The 16,459-nt window shown below is 46.7% G+C and overlaps 1 protein-coding gene across 12 annotated transcripts in view; it reads left to right on the forward strand.

Moving 5' to 3' along the window:
* The first annotated feature begins 1,680 nt into the window (after positions 1-1,680).
* Positions 1,681-16,459, forward strand: part of SVIL (supervillin) — a 137,793-nt gene continuing 123,014 nt past the window's right edge. For 10 of the 12 annotated variants that reach the window (XM_038175027.2, XM_072033739.1, XM_072033741.1 and 7 more), the window contains exon 1: positions 1,681-1,810. The gene's annotated coding sequence lies outside the window, so the exon portion shown is untranslated. Of the gene's footprint in view, positions 1,913-16,459 lie in introns of all 12 variants that reach the window. The other 2 variants (XM_072033738.1, XM_072033752.1) reach the window with 2 other exon arrangements.

Here is a 16,459-nt window from a genome sequence, read left to right on the forward strand (position 1 = left end):
GGTAAAAACGGAGCTCTTGGTAAATGGATTGCAGGTTTTTGGTTGTGAAAGCTCCATCAAGAAACCATTCAGATATTTGAAAATAAATAAGGACAGTGTTGTGTCACTCACAACAAAAGCAAACTTAATATTCAATTACTTTTTTTTTTTTTTCCCACTCAGACAATCCTCTCAGGCCTGTTTTACAGGGCATTTTTAACAGGATCAAAATTCCATCTCTAAACCTTGATGACTTTAGTGAGAAGCTGCTGCCTCTTTTTATCCTTAGGGAAAGCGAAGGCCTTTCATAGTTTCAAATAGGACGACATGACTTGTGTTGAAAGGCAGCAGGATAAGTTATACTTTCAAGGTCACTTTTCAGTCCAGGATTTGGAGCCTTACTACGGTTTTGGTCTGCCCTCCTTTCTGTGCTAGCCTTCCTTCTCCTCTCCCTCACCCAGACTGGAATGACACGTCTACGCTTTCTATTTGATGTGGGTTTCATGTATCTGCTGCACAAAATAATTCATAACCACTAGGCAAAAGGCATGTGCCCGCACCACATCGTTATCCTGCAATTAAGAAAATCCTCCCTGCCACAGAGCTATAAAGCCCAGCAGTGTTTCGAGCTAAGCCCTCAGTGTTCAGTTCAGATCTCCTCCAAGGGCGCAGAGCTGCTGGAGTGCTGCAGATATTTTGTAGCGTGCCTTGTGAGACACACTTGGGGTGTTGATGTGAACTTTCTCTGGTTTGCCTCACTTCAGTGTGTTTCCACACCTGGAGATTTCCCTTCTGCTTCTCTGCACAGGCTTTGTGAGGATGAGGAGGAGAAGTCAGCTCTGCTCGTGTGTATGCAACTGACGGAAGAGAAGGAGCTACTCTGCCTCATCCCATGTGCTCTCTGCCTGGGCTCCCAGGTTTAACACACCCTACAAACGAATCCCCTTTTGGTAATTTGTTTTGTGGTCATGTTTTGGGTTGCTCTATAAGTTGGGTTGCTTTATAAGACCTGAACGAGCGAAGCAGGACTCATCCTCCACGTAACACACTTAGGGAACTGCCTAAACTCAAAGATTAGAGCGAGTGGAGGATTAAAATAAAAAGAATGACACTAAAAGGGAACTAATGACGATACTGAAATGGTACTGGGGACGATGCCTGCTGGGCTGCTCAGCCTCAGAGAACTCGGGTGCTCTGCTCACCCTGGACGAACACCTTTGATATGATACTTAGGTGAGGTCTACAACATTGTAGGTGTTTCCTCCACCTTCCTAACCATGCCTTATTTTGAACCAGCACAGCCAGGCAGGACAATGGGCTGAATTCCCCTCAGGAGGGGCGATGACCTCCTGCACCCCCAGCTCCTGCCCCACAGGGGTCCCGGCAGCAGGGTGGGCAGGGGGCTGTCTGAGGCGCCCCTTTGTGGGGCTCCTGGGGGGCTCCACCCCTGCAGACCCCACAGGGGCACCCTGTACCGCCACTTGCACACCCACAGGGGCTGCGTGTGCACTAACGAGACACGAGGGGAACGTGAGGGGAAGGGGGGCATGGCTCTGAGGGGCGCGGCCCCTTTAAGGAGCGGGGCAGCGCCTCCAGGAGGCGCGCGGAAGCGGGAGCGAGCCGGGCGGGGGGCGCGCAGGGGAGGGGGCGTGGCCAAGGCGGGGAGGGGGCGTGGCTTAACCCCGCTTTGGCCACGCCCCCTCCCCGCCTGGCCCCGTCCCGCGTGGGGAGGGGGGGAGGAGGAGGAGGAGAAGGGGGAGGAAGGGGAGGAGGAGGAGGAGGAGGCGCGGACACCGGAGGCAGCGGCTGCCCCCGAGCCGTGGGCTGCGAGGTGAGTGGCAGCGGGGGCGGGCAGCAGCGGGGGGAGCCCCCCGGAGCCCCCCGGAGCCGTGCCCCAGCAGCAGCGGGACCCCCGCCGGGGGGGCTTTTTGGGGTACGGGTGCTGTGCATGGGGGAACGGGCAGGCAGCAGCGGTGGGTGGGGTGCTGCAGGGTGCTGTAGGGTCCTGCAGGGTGCTGCAGGGTGCCCCGCTTGCTAGAGGTGCCCCCGCACGTGGCTCAGGGGCAGGGCGCTGCGGGGGGGAGGTGGAGGGGGTCCCGCAAAGGGGGGGGTGTGAGTGGGAAGCGCGAGTTGGCCGCTCGGTTTGGGGGTTTTTTAGGTCTTCGGCAGCTGGCGGTGGTGGCACTGAGCGCTCCGGGCTCAGGTGGCATCTCATGACCCGGGGGTAGCTTGCTGCTGGGGGGCACGGCTGTCCCATAGCCCACGGGAAGTGTCCCCGGGGGTTGTTTTTATCGCAGGTTTCTGTAGGGGCGAACCAAACTCTGTCGTAGTGGGGAATGTTCTCAGCCTGCAGTTATCTCTATCTCTTGCGCTCAGAATGAAAACAAAAGCGGCTGTGGAGGGGCAGCCTCCCTTGACAGGCTCACGCTGCCGGTGGGGTTGATGACAGCAGCTTCGGGGCTACCTCCAGCCGAGGAGCTGCCGGCCTCAGGCTGGGTGCAGACAGAGCTCCCGGGGGTCCCACAGCCTCTGCCTGGACGCACGGTCCATGCTTTCCCCTCTGCTCGCAGAGAAGCGGTGCTGGTGTGCAGCACGCCTCCGAGAGACCGAGGGGCCCGTGGTGGAGCCGGGAGGCAGGGGCAGTGGGTTCAGCTCTGCTCCTGCAGCAAAGCCCTGACAGCTGCTCCTGCGGCCAGGAATCCTCCCCCGGTCTGGCATGCAGCTTGCCTGACCCTTTTGGGGCTCCAGAGCCCCTTGAGGCCTCGGTAAGAGGGTGTTGGCTTGGTCCTTCCGTGCATCCGCCGTAGGTAACGGCGTGGGGTGCACCGGAGTAGTTCGCTCTGTTGCAGCTCTTTGTTTATCTGCCCGGAGACTTTGTTGGATATTATTGTATCAATGAGCTGAGATGCGTTCAGTTATTCTCTGTACTGTCCCGATGGGAAGTGTGTTTCAGCTTTCGCTTTGAGTGAGGCAGATAAGAGTTAAAAAGCTGCATCCTAGTGTGGATGTGCGTGCCTGTCAGTTTATCCGGCCGTGATATCATTGTTAACCTCACCGATGGAGGCAGGACCGAAGCGTCTGTTCTGCACAGAAACTTTTGAAATTACTACAGGGGAATCGCGTGCCTTCGAGCAGTGAGGTTCTGAGCAAAATTCCTGCCTGCACGTGATCGCTGCATTCTGCGAGGTGCAGCCGGAGTGTATTCCGCTGGGGGAATCGTCTCTCGCTCTTTGTTTCTGTTGAAAACGTCTAGTTTGTAACCGCGCTGCTCAGTTCTGTGTGGATGCAAACCGTGCTGACTCATATTCTGAACTGTTGCAGCCTTGCTCCATGTAAACACAAGCACACTTCTAAAATATTTAATTTGTAATGTCTTCAGCGGAGAGCTATCCCACAGCTCCTGGCAAAATTCCCAGAAGCAGCAGATTCTGGGGTACTGGGAGTTTCAAAGGCCACTGGTGCCTGGTGGGATAACTGTCTGAACTGGTCGAGTGTAGTTTATCCTGGCACTGGGACAGTTCAAACTGAACAGGTATTTAATCTTGCTGAAAGCAAGTCTGCTTTGAACAATACTTGGTATGTGTATAAGCCATTTAGAGCCTGTTGGGACACGGCTGTCAGGAGATCTACATGGTAGGGAAATCTTTGTTATGGCAAGCAAACTTTGGTGTGGATGTACCTCCTAATAATTTTTAAATAATACCTTTGTGTAGTCGTATTAAATGATTTGTTTGCCTACTTCCTCCATAGTAAAGAACAACAGTAATTGCTTTGTGAAAGAGCTGAATGTGTAAAATGCTTGTTAAAGAGAACTTTTTGAAAGATGGAAACTCGCACCTCTGCTGATAGACATAAGCACACCCCAATAGGTCTTTCAATGGAAATGAACTGCAGTATATGACTTGACTACAAAGAAGGGGAGCGGTGGTAGCAAAGAATGCTTTCCAAGTACACTTATTTTGTCTGTACCTGGTAAGTACAGCGCTGGAATTTTAAGATAAATACCTTCTCTTTTAAAGCAGCAAGTAGTTTACAGGAGAATAACTGACAAAAAAGCTTAGAGACTGGAGCGGTGTTGTGTTTTTTCCCTGGATTATGATCTGTCTTGGTTGAAAGAGTAATCCCTAATGGTAAGCATGGAGAGTAAATTGGGAGAGGTTCAGTGCAATTTATGGATGGTCCGGATCACTTGCTCATGCTGGTTGACTCAGTGCATTACTTGTAACTGTTAAAAATCAGCTGTTTGCCAAACTGTGCTAAGCTTCACAGATGTCTTAACTCATTCCAATATCCTGTTCTTGCTTTCATTTTTACTTTTTTATTTTCAGAACAAGACTTCAGAGACACTGGAGTAGTGGGGTGGGCTCAAAGCTGGATGAGTCTGGATAGCAAACCTGGCTCAAAACTGGAGAAAAAGATGGTGCTCTAGAGCTCATTCTGAGGTCCTAGAACCATAGAATGGTTTGGGTTGGAAGGGACCTTAAAGCCCATCCAGTTCCGACCCCAATGCCATGGGTAGGCATGCCACCCCCTAGACTAGGTTGCTCAAAGCTCCATCCAGCCTGGCCTGGAGCAACTCCAGGGATGAAGAATTTGCATCTTCTCTGGGCAACCTGTGGCAGTGCCTTGGCACCAATAAAGAATTTCTTCCTAATACCTAATCTAAATCTACTCTCTTTCAGTTTAAAACCTTTCCCTGACAAAGAGCCCCTCCCCAGCTTTCCTGTAGGCCCTCTTTACGCTGCTATAAGGTCTCCCTGGGGCCTTCTCTTCTCCAGGCTGAACATCCCCAACTCCCTGAGCCTGTCTTCATAGGAGAGGTGCTCCAGCCCCTAAATCATCTTTGTGGCCCTCATCTGGGCTTGCTGCAATATGTTCATGGCCTTCTTACAGCTCCGGAGCTGAAGGCAGGGCTCCAGGTGGGGTCTCACAAGAGCAGAGCCCCTTCCTCCCCTGCTGGCCACGCAGCTTTTGATGCAGCCCAGGACACGGGTGGCTTTCTGGGCTGTGGGCACACATTGCCACTCGTGCAGAGCTTCTCATCAACCAACACCCCCAGGTCCTTCTCAGGGCTGCTCTCAATCCATTCTCCAGCCAGCCTGTGTTTATGCTTGGGATTGCCCTGGCCCAGGTGCAGCACCTTGTGCTTGGCCGTGTTGAACCCTGTGAGGATTGCCCAGGCCCACCTCTCAGGCCTGTCCAGGTCCCTCAGGATGGCATCTCTCCCCTCCAGTGTGTCAGCTGCTCCACACAGCTTGGTGTCATCGGCAAACTTGCTGAAGGTGCACTCGGTCTCATTGTCTGTGGCTGACAACAATGTCAGTCCCTTGGAGACAGGAGACATCACTGCCTCTTCCACAGCGTGGCAGTACTAGCAGCTGTGTGGCTAGCACCAAGTGCAGCTGGAAGAGCAAATCTGTCTTTTTACCCCTACAAATGTCACGGTGTGAGGGTAGCACGCCTGTTACTGCTTTGCCTCCAGGAAGGGCACCACGCTGTAGCACGACAGTATTTTGCTACCAGAAATATCTTGTCTGGAACTGTGATTCAAGGCGCTACTCTGTTTTCCTTCCTTATTGAGCACATGGGTCCTATTTATATGAGGAAATTCTTAGAAATAGGGCTTAATTCACAGAAGGATTTCACTAGAAATTCTGAAACTGAAATGTAGGGATGTGGCACTTTTTTTTGGTAAGTGTGCAGAGACACACACTTGCCACTGACAGAGTGGCAATTAAAAGCGTCTTACAACCCCTATTTCCAAATCCTTTCTGTGTTGGCTATTAGTAGCACTTTTCTTTATAAAAGGGAAGGAGGTTAAAAATTGTGCTTGCATCTGTTTTTGTTGCTATGACAGCTGTCTTGGTCCAGTTTTAACTGTCATACTCTGGATAGCTCTTAACTGGGATTTTAACCTTAATAGTTATGTGCAGAGGAAGTCAAAGAGGAAACCTTTCAATGCTGTCTCCTTTGCTCACTCAAAAAATGTTCCCTTTGAGTTGTACTGTTTCTAATCAAGATGTAATGGAATGTCTCAATCCGCTGCTAACTGTTTTGGTGCCTAGCATAATTACAAGTGCTACAGTTACGGTATAAAATAGTAGCCAGTTTGTTAGCACTAGTTAATCATGGCGTGGCTTGAGCAAGAAAGATGTTGTCACTGATACTTCGCTTCTGAGACCTGAAAACTGGGAAGATCACTTGAACTGAGGTGATGCAATTTTTGTGCAAGGTCACGTACAAAATCATGTACTCGGATGGCAGTTGTGAAACCAGGCAGCCCTCCTTGCAACACGTTATCAGGCATTGCACAGCCAGCAGTAAACAAGGTGCAGGCAGGGGGATGTGTTGTCTTCAGGTACCAACTTACTTCAACACTAATGTGCAAGAACAGTGCAAAAAAGCCATGAAATGGCCCATGTTTATTTAAACTTCTCTCAAGTGAATAGCTAACTTTAGCAGTCAGCGCCTGTACTAAGCGTTTGTATGTTGCTGTCTTCCTGGCACTAGCTGGAAAATCCTGTAATGGGAGAAACTTTTAAAGGTTAGATGGCAGCCTGTTAGTCTGAATAAAGCATTTTTGGTAACTGTTGGTGGTAAAGCGGCAGAAGTTTGGAAAGCTCTACGACCCTAATCCAGACCTGTTTTAAAGGGCAACTTCTAATACAGAATACCATACCGTTTAGGCCAGTTGGAGGGCCAGCTGTCTATTTTGGAAACCAAGCTGCTGCTTTTTAAGATGAAAGCCATATTTTTGTGAATATGAACTCTTTTGTATCTGCTGGCTGTGCCTCGTCTGAGGGAAGGAGCAGCTGTGGTGCATTCGCCAGACCTGCATTTGGCTGTTGCTGCCATTGTGTTGTGTGTAAACATGTACCATTATTTTGGATCACATAGCAGCCTGTTCAAAAGGGTCTCGCATTCCCCAGCTGTTCCGCAACTTTTCCATCTCTGAGCTTGCCAGCTGCTTAGCACAGGCAACTGTAGCTGCATTTGCTTTTCTGGTGTTAAGTATTAGTGGAGATAAAATTGACTTCTTCTTGCATGCTAGGTGCCGTGAGCCCCTTCACTACATCTAAGGACTTAAAGCAGAAGTAGACTGTTCTTGCTACACCAAGGTTGTCATGAGATGTTTTCTTTGCCACTGGTTGCATTGATTGCTTACAAGTCTTTTCCTATAGATTTGGCACCAATATGAAATAAGGCAGTATTTACCTAGAGATGTAGATCCCGTGTCTGTGGTAGTAACTAATCTAAAAGAAGCAGGGCATGAAAAGGCTCCCCTTACAGCTATGTCAACAGCTCTTTTGTTTCCCCACTTCTCTGAACAATGTTCAGTTTACCGAGGCATCTTGTGATCTGCTGTCAGCCAAGGCTTTCACTTACCTAGTCTTGAAACGAGTTTTGTTTCAGTGGCAGCACTGCTGGGATCAGCTGTCAGGAGGGAGCAGGCTCTGAAACGCCTGGTACCTGCGGGTGAGGGACCCTCATCTGCGTCCTGCCTGCTGGATCTTTCCACCCAGCCTGCTGCTCCTGTGGTGTAAGGGATGGGAAGCCTCCAGGAAAGCTGTTTGTGCTCTTTCCTCCACCTGTCAGTCTGTGACTACGTCCCTGGAGGCAGAGAAGCCAAAAGGCAGACTATGCTCATGGGGTGAACCTCAGCAAAAGTTTTGAACAGAGTAAGTTCAGGCACCCTTGGAGAAGGGAGAAAATAAATTTAGTGCCCAAAGTTATCGTTCTAACCACTTAACCTGCTTTACAATGTCAGTTTGAAACTTTGGCTAAGAAAGCGTGTATCCTTGGTTGCTGCAAGAGAGCGTTAAGGTGTAATAAAGCAAACTTCTCAGAAGCTAGAGATGGTTTCATTAGCTAGTATTTCATACCCCCTACAAAGGCATAAATCAAGCACTTTAGTGAAAGCATACTGAATGCAGTTTGTAGTTTAAAAATATAAATTTGATTTTTCCTGGCTGTGAATCGTGGAATGGTGAAGGGAATGACTTGTGCGCTCTTACTGTGGGTAGCAGAAAAGGCTGCCAGTGCCCCAGGCTCTCAGTTACCTGTTTTAACTGTTTTGAACACCCTATTATTCAGCGAGGACATTTTGAGGTGGCTGTAGATAAATTTCTTTTTCTTCCTAGCCATTTTTTTTTTTCCAGGCCTGTTCTGTCCTAGATGGTCATAGCTTTTGTGTTCATGTTAACATGACTGAAGTAATATTCGTGTTTAATAGGAGGATGACTCTGGCTTAATAATAAAGCATTGCCATGTAAAAACAAAACAAACAAACAAAAATAAACATAAAAAGAAGTCTCATGGTTTGTATTTCCAAATTGCTGAGATTTTGAACTTTGCTGTTCAAATGCTAGTGTCTTAAAAGAAGTTAAAATACTGTCTGTCTTTGGCAAAATGCTTGCTCTTATCTTCTGGAAAATCACTCTTTCAGGCTCTGTGTTGGAATACTAAGCCGGTATTTGTCTGAAATCGTAGCAGAAGTACAGACCAATAGCTTGAAATGATCATATTAGATACATAGTTATGTTAGCTGAGCAGAGTCATTACATTGACCCTAACTTAAAACGTGTAGTTACTACAGGAAAATATGTAGAAATGAATGCATGTTCTTGGTATAGTAACCATATAGAAATGGCTCTTCAGAAAACAGGTAATGAGTTCTCATCTAGAAAAGCAGACTTTCAAGTGTTCCAAAAATGTTCATGTTTTGAAAACAGAGAAAAACAAGTTTGATACTGAGGGCAAGGAAGGATGAGTGGGCAATGGATGAGAGCAGATGAATGGGGTCAGGAAATGTGTCTTATTTTTTTTTTAAAGTGCTTTTGATTAATTCATAAACCTCTTTGGAGTGAGTAGAGGGAATGGACATGGAGGAGTGGAACTTGAGAAGGGTAAGAGGGTGCTGGTTTGTCCTCAGTTGAGCAGAGAAAGAAGAGAATATCTGATTGATAAGAGGTATTAAATTATTAACGGCTCTAAGAGAAACAATTATTTATTTTTCTTGGAAGGAGGTGGGAAGCCAAGTGATGAGACTTTCAATGGCACCAACTTGCTAGATGTGTTCAAGGGAATGGGGCAAAAAGAAGGCATTACTCCCTCACCCACCTCTGAAAATTGTTCTTAACTATAAAAATTGGTGGAAGTTCTGGAGACACATTAAAAAAAAAAAAAGAGCATTGCTGAAAGCATGTTGTTGTCTCTCTTAATTTCCTTTTAAATGAAAGGTTCAGCCAGTGTTGTTAAATTGGCTTAAATTTGCTCCATCCCCTAAAGGGGAAAATATTTATTTTAAAGTTTCCTCTACATTTAAGTTGGCTCCCCAGCCGGTTTAAAGACATGTCTGTCCATGCAGTGCCTTCCAACTCCAGGAAAGCTGGCAACTGTAAGGCTTAGCAGAGGAGGAGACCTTGTGGACTGCACAGGAGAGCAGCATTTCCAGCAGCCCGGAAATTGCTGTTCTGAAAATGTAACTTGAGTTCATCCCTTCAACCTTTGCTTCCTTTTGCTGTTGTTAATAATTTCCTTTGCACAGCTAGTGGTAAGCGCAGCTTCGCCTGCCTCACTCCGCTGCTTCTTCCATTGCTCTCTGAAACTAAAAAAAAAATAAATATACAGAATGTATTAATTTAAGATCAGCAACAGACCAGTGGCAGGTAGAGCTGCTTCCCCAGGCCTCAGGGTGGTGTTTGCTGGGAGCTGTCATCTCCAACTTCAGCGATTTGTTTCTCTCCAGGCAGGTTATTGCAGCTCTTACCGTGGTTTGATGTGCACAGTGGCGAGCTTGGGTGCCTGTTATCTCACAGCTCCTGCGGTTCCTGAGCCTGCCCCATAATAGCTGAGCAGCCCTGGGTAAGGCACCACAGGTCCAGTTATACACAACCGTCTCCATCACTGGAAGATTCAGGAGTTTGGAAGTTTTTTTTTAAGCGAAAGCTGCACTAAAGAAAAGAGAATATATTTCCTGAGGTAACAGCTATCAGTAAGGATCTGGTGTAATTCTCTGATCTTTTTAGGGTTTCCTGTTATAGCTTTTCATGTTCTAGATGCTTTGCATTGTTTGTGAGCCCCTCCTGAGACTGTTCTCTCCTTTGTAATCGGCATTGGGGCGTTACATGCAAAAAAAGCTGCTGCTGCTGCTTCTCCCACCTCACTCCAGAAGGCTACTTAATTTATGTATTCCTGATTAGATTACACTGTTGGCTTTAGGCTTAAATTACATTAGGGTGTTCTGTCATTTGTGGCTTAAAGTATGTACTATGACAAATAGTACTTCAAAGGGGTTTGTACGAAGCCTGATCCTTGCAAAGCTCATGGAGTGAAGATTCCCCAGAACTCTGTAAACACCCCGGCCGTGGTGTCACGTGCGAGCTCAGGTCCTGCTCACCCCGTGCACCTCTCCTCAGACCTGGGGGAACCCCAGCACAGGCTTAAGTACAGAATATGTTGTCTGTCCTCTTCCTGTCATGTGGTGGAGTGCCCAGAGTTGACAGACAAGGGGTTTGGTTATTCTTCATTACACTTGTTTATCCAGTCTCCATAATATTTGGTGCTTGTTTGCCTTTGCAACTCGCATGCAATTGCCTATTCTGTATTGTTTTTGTGGGTTGGCAGTAAAGTTGTTCTGGCTTCCCACTCCAAGCAAAAGCCTGGAGTATGGAAAGTTGTTTATATGGATTCCTGGTATGGAATGCAAGCCTAATCCGTCCAGGTTGAAATAAAATTGCTGTGAATAAAATTAACTTTGAATTTAAATGGCATTGTACCCAGATAAACAACTTGCTGGGGCTGGCGCTAATAAAAGCTAACTGTAGCATAACTAACTGCTGCTAGGTATGCCTTGCACGTTCTTAAAACCTGCAGTTTGAGGGTGATGCTTGGACATTACTTCTGCAATTAAACTTAATGTCTGAGATGCAAAATGCCTTGTGTCCTGCTGGGATGCTCAGGCACAGGCAACTTGAGGGGATCTGTGTGGGCAGGGAGGTGGCAGGTGAAACCTTACAGGTGAGTTGTACGTTGCCATTCCCTAGTTTGGGAACTCAAGTTGTCTTCCAACAACAAGCTGGGATTTTGTTTCATGTGTCCTACTGCTGGAAACTCAGCCTAGTAGCCTTTTAAAAGAAATCTTTCAGGCAGAGCTGGACGTGCTCTCTCTGGGCTGCCAGGAGGTGTCTGCTGGGAACGAGGTGCTGAAACCAAAAGGCAGGTAGGCATATGTGGCATAAGGGAGCTCTGCATCCGAGTGCTTTCCTGCTGAACCTCAGTCTGGCCAAAAAATCTCTCCAAATGCAATGTAGAGAAGCAACACCTTAAATACTGTCTTCAGGAATTGTGATTTCTTGTGGAATTGGTGGAGCAACATAACGTGTGCTGTCATGGTGTAAAAGTAGACTGTATCCTTCCACTAAAACAAATGCTACCAAATTAAACCTCCTTTATGCAACGACTGACATGAGCACTTATAATTGTGCTGGTCTGCTGAAACAAAGCAAGCAATCTTGGTGTTACAGAAGCTGGTTGCTCAAGGAAGCCCCCAAAAAAACTTTTTCCATGAACAAGCTGGTATGAATTGGCATTCTTCCTTGAGCAGGAAACCACAAGTTCTTATTGTGGAAAACTTCTAGCCCTTGTAAAACAGGCATTAGTTCTGTGTAGGAAAGCTGTGCAGAATGTTCTGGTGTTCTGGGTACGGAGCTGCTGTGAGAAACTCTACTGTTTTGATAAACACAAGATCACTTGCTCAGATGTTTGCAGTCTCGTGTTCGCTGGGCGCGTTGCTGTGGCTTGGATGCCTGTCAAATACCTACAAGCTCGAGACCATCTTTATTGCTCAATTATTTTTACCCCCTGAAGTCTCTAAAGACGACGGTTGTGGCAAGCGAACGTGTCTTAAATGGAGCATTGTGTTTGAGGTGCTTTGTTGGGGTTTCTGAGACTGGTGCACGTGGAAATTGCCCGTTGTGGTTGGGTGGCTTCTGGGTCAGGGCGACGCAGGGAGCACACATGGATGCATGCACACGTGTGCTCACACACACACGCTTACACGTGCTTGTGCACACTCTTTGGCAACACTTGGCCAACGTGTGTGTGCAATTATCAGCGGGGCATCAGTGAGAGATGAGCATACTGCAGGCTGGGAGCTTCAAATTCTGGTGGCTTGAAAAATTATGTGTTTGGTCAGTTCCCTGAAAATATCCTGAGCTTCCCTCTTCTTCTTTATGCTTTCTACTGATTAATTCTGGGTGTTCAGTGCTGTTTATCTCATCCTGAAGTATGACCTGATCTTCTCAATATCCTCATTTTTTTTTTCTTTTTTTTTTCTGTTTTAATCCTTATTCTGGATTTCCAATGACCATTTTTTTCAGACCTCATCTAATTTAAACCTCTCTTTGTTACCTAAGAACTGGACCCTAATTTTGTTCCTTTTTGTTCCACTGTCAAAAGTATAACTCAAATTACACAGCCCATTCTTCTTTTTTTTTCTTTTTAATGAAAGAACAATGGATGTGGGTGTCGCAAATTGCTCAAGCTAGTGGTGATAAAAACGATTTTTTGCTTTGCAGAGCAGGCTACTTGTTGGAAACTGATTTATCACATCATCTTCATTAATGTTTTATACTTTCTACTATTTTGGAGTGTTAGCTGGGCTGTCAAGTACTGGAACGCTACTGCTGCTATTTAAGGCAGGACATCTGTCATGATGTGTCTAGAGTCTGATTTCCCCAAGCCAGAACAATTCTTGCCTTTATGCTCTACCTATGTAGCTGTTGCTCTTTCTACAGACTAAAAATACTGCAAATAAATAAAGCCACAAAGAGCTTGCATGGCTCTTGATTGGCTGTGATTTTGGAGAGCAGGAACTTGCCAGTAGCTGTGCCTTGTGCTGCCTGGACAATACCTTGGCAGAGTTTTTTAGCGTTCAGAATTTGCACAACTCGACCAAATTAACTTTCCCTTCTGGCCAGACATAACTTTCTGTGCTGGGAGGGCGTGCACAAAATAAATTCCCGCTGTGCTCACTCTCATGCTGCAAGCACAAGGGGCTCCGGGATGCGCCCCAGCAGCACCCTGCTGGTGTGCTATCCTCTCCTGCTTCTGGAAGTCACGGCCTGCATGCCAGCTGCCTCGGGCTTTGGGACTCTTCCTTCCCTCAGTGCTGGCCGCCCTCTCAGTCGTGGTTTGCGTCCCGACAGCTGCTCGGTTTGCACACTTTCATCGTAGGTCCTGGCATTGCTGAATATTCCGCGCACAGGAGGGGTAGGTTACAACGTGGAGCCTCAGAGCTCGTTGCTGGAAGGGGCAGACTTCACAGAGTGATCCAGAGAGACCATTTCCCTTCCCCATTGAAACCTTACTCTGAAAACTCTGTTTCAGAGGCGATTTTAATGAGCTCTGAAACCCACATCACAGTTCTGAGGCCAGCTCTTTATGTGTGCGTGTGGCTTTGCTGTAATACCGCTTGGGGGATGAGCTTCCAAGAGCCGAACAGCTCTGCTCCTCCCGTTCCCATCCTTCCTGCCTGCTCCCAGCAGCATGCCTCTGCTGCTCCTCCTGGCTTTGCTCTGCTCTTTGTGCCTTTGCAAGCTGCCACATCTCCCTTTCTGGTGTCAATGTTCTGCTGTGCCAAGGAAGCCCCCGGAGCTCTGGCAGGGAACGGGGTCAGGTGCCAGAGGCATCAGCCTTGGTCTTCACGCTGGTGGTGCAAGGGGTGTGGAAATGTGCAAAATGCACGCTCTCCACAGTTTACCTCATCTAACTGTAGTGCAAATGTGAATTTTCCCATCACACCTTTGCTGTGATTTGACAAATTAAAATCTTTCAAACTGATCTCTGAAATGGTATTTATTTGATGCTTAAAATGCTGGCATTGGATTTGTTTTTTTTCCGCTTTTTCTTTTTTTTTTTTTTTTGGTGGCTCCTTCACCACAGACTACTTCTTGCAGTTGTTTGTTTAAAGGAAGCTTTGTGCTTCAATCAGGGGAGATCGCAGCTGGGAGAGGCCAGAAGCTCTCCCAGTCGTGCTGCGTGGTTTGGCTCCGTTGGATCGTGGCTGCACGTGGCTACCAGAACTGTTCTCGATGGGAAATTGCAGACCTTTACTTGTTCACCAGACTGTAAAGATGTCACGAGAACATTTTTTAAAGACAGCAGGAGTTGGGTTTTGGAGTTAGGATAGTCGTGGTGACAGTGTGTCTCTTCCGTACTTGGTGGAGTGAATTAAGGGGTGGAAATGCTGGGTGAGGTGATTCAGACTCACTGTAGTTTATTCATTCTGCAGCCCTGTTCTACCTACAAGATCAGAGGTTCGGGGCAGCTTTGTTAAACTCAGGCCAAGTACTTTAAGGTTTACTAGAAAGCAATGTGTGCTGCTAACCTGCTGGTTTTGGCTTGTGATCATCTGCCAAGGCCCACTTTTTCACCTTGTTTTGCAAATGGGGATTTGCTTTGGCACAGAGGAGCCGGGTGTCTTGTTTGAGCTACATAATGCAAGCGCCTGGCTGGACACGCTCCTAGCAGTGGTTGGTGCCCAGCCTTTTCCGCAGCTGCCCAGTAGTGCCACCAGTGCATGGTCTTGTCTCCCAGGACATCATCTTCCAGACCAAGATCTCCAGGTTAACGTGAGGCTTTGATTGCAAAGGACACCTGGGCTGGCTGCTGAAGGTGTTGCATTGCCCAAATGTTGTAGAGGAGGCTGTGCTGTAGAGTCTATATGCTCTCCAGGGTAATTCAGGTATGCACTTTTGGCCAAAATAAAAAAGAGACTATCTTCTTTCACGTTTTAGCAAAACTTTTACTCTGTTTAGAACAAATTGAAGAATTGTGGTTTAAAAAAAAAAAGCATATATATGCATAAATATACTTGAATTTTCCCTGTTCTGGTAGATACACTTCTGCTGTGCAGAGGGAAGAATGATGGTTGTGCTAAGCTCCAGATGCAGGAGGGTGTTCTGCATTACAGGTGGATAAAATCAATTTCAGAGCCATCTGGCAATGAGCGGAGCGCGACTGCTTGACTGCACTGAACATCATTTGGATAAACAAACCTTGATCACAGCTTTCATTTTGAATTGGTTGTAGCACGGACCTGAAAAGATTCTCATTGCTTCTTTTTTACATTATTATCTGGTGGTCTTATCTGAATTTGTGCGTAATTCTGGATTATTACGTAACTCAGCTCTGAGATTTAGGCTGAAAGTAAAGGTGATATCTTCATACCAAAGTCCGTGTTGTTCGGAGATGTTCCAGCGTTAATTGTTAACAGGAGTGCCCTCCCTGCTGAGCTGTGCTAGCTGTTCAGGTGCAGTTCCTGATGTCTCACAGCGCTGATGGATTTGACTTAATAGATGGGACGTGGAAGACCTTTATCCAGAAATCTGCTGCTAGAACTTCCTTGGGATTGGATTATGCTTGCAAATGTTACTTGACGTTTTCTCCAGATTTAATTACAGCATCTATTTGATTCATTCTACTTAAATTGTACGTCCTAATGGATAGAAGGGGAAGAAAGCAAGCTTTCTTTGATCTTTGAGTGCAAGATCTGATATTATTTCATGGCAACCTTAGTATCGTGTTCTGTTTTTTGAATCCTTTTAATAGCTTCTTTATTGAGTGCTGTGGTTTCAGGTTATGTATATTAAAAAAAATAATAAAAAGATTAGGTTCTAATTGCTGTTCAGATTAAGCATGCATTTTTTGTTGCACCTGATTCCCAAGAATCATTGTGATGTTCCAGTTGTTTTAGGCACTTGAGAGGCTTGCTTCATCTCGTCTATTGCCCTTGCTTCATTTTGCCTTATTTCTATTTCTTTCTTGTTTGGCACTATCCATCTCCAAGACTTTGGGGAGGGGTTTTCAACTGCAGCTATGGCACTTGAGTTATAAGTAAGCCTCCAGCCTTGTTCTGCAGTTGCTCAATGAAGAGAGCTGTCTCAGGTGTCACTGAGGGAGCTGGGATGCTTTGAGGAGCTGCAGAGCAGCAGACGATCACATCTCCATAAGGGTTCTGCTCTCCAGCATGGTGTAATGCCACTGTCACCCACAGATCGAGAGTCTTTGCTTGGGTGAACAGAAGTGCAGTAGGCTTCGTGGATCCACTGTGTCCCTAAATAAGTTATTTTGTTAGTTTTTTAAATGTATTTTTTTCTTAAATATAAATTCAATGATTTTACTATGGAATTTTTACGTTTAATTTCACTAATTAGCGTGGAGTTAGTCATTCAATCACAAGATGCTTAAGCCCAGGAAATCAATCTGAACACTAAGGAAATGTCTTGGGATACATTGTCAAGAGATGATGTGAGTAGGCCAGGGCATGACCTGCTGATTAATGACCATATGGCATTAATTGTGTCCTTCTGCCTTGTCTGAGAGAGCTAAATGTTTCATATCCCTTCCACTTCTGAATCTGGCCTTTCTAGAGACTGTAGCCACTTGTTGCTGTTGTCTTTTGTAAGACGTTCAACTT

This window comes from Anas platyrhynchos, chromosome 2 (genome assembly GCF_047663525.1).
Source record: "Anas platyrhynchos isolate ZD024472 breed Pekin duck chromosome 2, IASCAAS_PekinDuck_T2T, whole genome shotgun sequence".
In the NCBI taxonomy this organism is placed as follows: Eukaryota; Metazoa; Chordata; class Aves; order Anseriformes; family Anatidae; genus Anas; species Anas platyrhynchos.